This window comes from Trachymyrmex cornetzi, unplaced genomic scaffold, assembly GCF_001594075.2.
Source record: "Trachymyrmex cornetzi isolate Tcor2-1 unplaced genomic scaffold, Tcor1.1 scaffold670, whole genome shotgun sequence".
Taxonomy (NCBI): Eukaryota; Metazoa; Arthropoda; class Insecta; order Hymenoptera; family Formicidae; genus Trachymyrmex; species Trachymyrmex cornetzi.
Window position 1 is genome coordinate 116026 of NW_017299993.1, and position 3348 is coordinate 119373.

Genomic DNA, 3348 nt, shown 5'->3' on the forward strand with positions numbered 1-3348 from the left:
ACTCTGATGACCCTGTGTATCATCCTTGTTTAATAGGTGAAAAACAAGGGTAAAACGATGCATGAAGGCAGAGTTGGATATCGTTTCTGAATACAGCCCTAATGGTATCGATACTAGTAAAAATTCCGATGAAAAAAGTAACTTAAAAGTAACTTAAAGTTACTTTTTCAGTAACTGTAATTGTAACGAATTACTTTTCAGAGTGAATAACTTGTAACGGTAATTAATTACTTTTTGAAACAGAAAAACTGTAACTGTAATTAATTACTTTTACAAAGTAACTTTCCCATCCCTGAATATAATAGAATCAAAAAAGACAGATAAAGTAACATGGAAAGATAAAAATGACACTTGGAAAACAGTCGCAAATGAATTCAATGCTGTAGCACCAAATGAGACTTATCGCACAACAGACTCATTAAAAAAGTTCTATGAAAACATGAAAAAAGAGACAAGAAAAATGGCAGCACAAGAGAAGATGGAACTATTTAAAACTGGTGGTGGAAGACCAACATACAAAGTACTAGATCCAATGCACGATTCTATCTTAACATTAATGAACAGTAAAACAGTCAAAGGTAATTGCTTCAAATTGATTCTTTTATAATATAATTATTTTTAAAAATAAGAACAGCTACAAGCCAAGAAACATCATAAAGTAAGTAAAAGATTAAAATAAACACATGTAGTAGCTAATAAAATAAAGGCGTTATTGTTACGCCTTTATTTTTTTATTTGTACTCGCGAGCAACGGCACAACTTCGTCGCGTGTTCTCGGTACTCAAAGTATGCAAAAGTATCTTCTCTCCCTCGGTAGCAGAATTTTGCGACAGCCAGGCGGTTTTTCGGCCAAAATTATAATTCTTATTCTAAGTTGGGCGCCAGGCACGAGAGAGCGTGTCACTCCTTTCGAAATCTCCTCACTTTTGTCCGTAACGTTTTTGTCTTATTGTTACGTATATTATTTGTTACGCCAAATTTGTAACCGTACTCGCGAGCAACGGCACAACTTCGTCGCGTGTTCTCGGTACTCAAAGTATGCAAAAGTATCTTCTCTCCCTCGGTAGCAGAATTTTGCGACAGCCAGGCGGTTTTTCGGCCAAAATTATAATTCTTATTTTAAGTTGGGCGCCAGGCACGAGAGAGCGTGCCACTCCTTTCGAAATCTCCTCACTTTTGCCCGTAACGTTTTCGCGACGGCAGAGGGTGGGTCACAAGAGGCGTGGGAAATTTGTCGGAGGGCGAGAGAGATAGGCCACAAGAATAAACCACGCGAAAGCGTAACAATAAGAACAATTATATTTGAAAAGAATGTAATGAAGCAAATATGATATATTACAGTAGTGAAGCAATTACAAGTACTCTCCGGGGCTTCGCCCCTCCGCTCTGCTCGATACTCTTGGTACTCGCACAGAGAGCCGCTAACTTAATCCTAACGCCGAGGGAGAGAGTCGTCTCCTTCATAGTTTCTTTTCTTTGTTCTACCCCCCTACTGTGGGTTTAAACTCCGCGGCACATGGCTAAGCCGCTGTTCATTGTCTTGTTGTCGTCTGTACGGTTCACATCTTTCCGCAAAGTGTGCTTGATGTCAATGTGCTTATTACTTACGGTATCTTCTTGATACATTCAATCGACTTATTTATAATATTTTTTATTTCTGACCAAACCATGATATTATGTGACTAAGCATCCATTTTGAAGGTATTTTTATTTTTTGTTAAGATTTCTTAAAAATTTTATATGCCATTTACTTTCTGACGTTGCCGTTATATTGACTTTTTAGCTTTTCACGATTCACACTTTCATTAAAGTTTGTTTATTTGTTGCCACATTGTGAATTTATTTAGATAATAGGTTTTAATTTTTATCTCTTATTTTTATGCGTTCGGTACTTTATTACATTGCGAATTTTTAACTTAACTGTTTTAATTGTTACATTCTGTACGTTGTTTTGTTTTGGTTAGAATTTATCTTTACGCATTAGGAGGTTTTTGACGGCTGATTGCTTACGTGTTTAAACCGAATTATGAAGATTACCGAAATTACTGTATAAGGACTTGGACTTGCTTGAAGATTTTTGCGTCTCTAACCGGATTGCGTAGATCAATTACAATGTTATTTAAGGACTATGACCATTAAGGGCAATTTTTATGATCAGTAAGGAACAACGGTGAAGATGGAGGATTATTGAATGGAGCATGTTTTGACTATAGTGGTTTTTATTATATATTTTTTAACTCATTACCATTTATATGATTAATACACGTGCGATTTTATTTGTCTTCCGGTTTTAATTTATACTTTGAAAATGACCGAAATACAGTTGAAACGATCGTTAGGTATTTTTGTTAGGCATTATTGTTAGTATTAATTTTGAAATATATTTATTTTGCTAGCTACTACATGTGTTTATTTTAAGCTTTTACTTACTTTATGATGTTTCTTGGCTTGTAGCTGTTCTTATTTTTATTGTTGTTATTTATATTGAGCCATTCTTCATTACATATATAATTATTTTTATATCTAACAAATGTACTTTCTTTATATAGGGCTTAATAATATGTTTGATTCTGATACAATAATACTTGATTCTGATTCAACAAACATACTTACCTCCGTTTCCAGTGCAAATAACACACTTGACAGTGTGACTAACAGTACTATGGATCACAACATTGAATTAGACTCAAATACGGAAGAATGTTGTATGTATGAAGTACTAGAGGAAGATTATTCTAAGGAAATGAATAATACACACACAACATATAATATAGATGTTGTAAGTTTTAGTGAATGAAACAATTAGTCTATATTTTATAGTGTACCTAAATCTATATTATTATGTGGTTGAATTTGGAGCGATCCTGGAGCGAAAATTAAAGGTGACCACACACAGAAATAACAGACAATAGAAAATCACGCATATATACATGTGTCCAAAAATTTCAAATGTACGTCCAGTTTCAAAGGAAGATTGCAGTCCGCGAAGGGAACCGAATGAATAAAAAATCTTGCAAGACCTTTCGTACATGCGACCAAAAATTATCTTCTTCGTCCCCGCGTCCTGTGGGAAAATCTAAAAGAACGAGATCGATGTCTGACGATAAAAAAAAAATAATTCGAAGAGATAACGGTCTCGAAAGCTCTTCAAATAATGCAAACTCCGCGTTATCGCTCGTAATTGCGCTCGAAAATTTCCTACGCTTGTCCCAGAGATTGGAACCCAAATTTTAAAGTTCTAGTGTAATGTCTGACAAGGGACCATCTCGGTTTGTACAACAAGTTATTGAAAATGCTTGATATCAGCGAAAGTTGATAACATAAGATGCAAATAAGGAAAATGGCGGG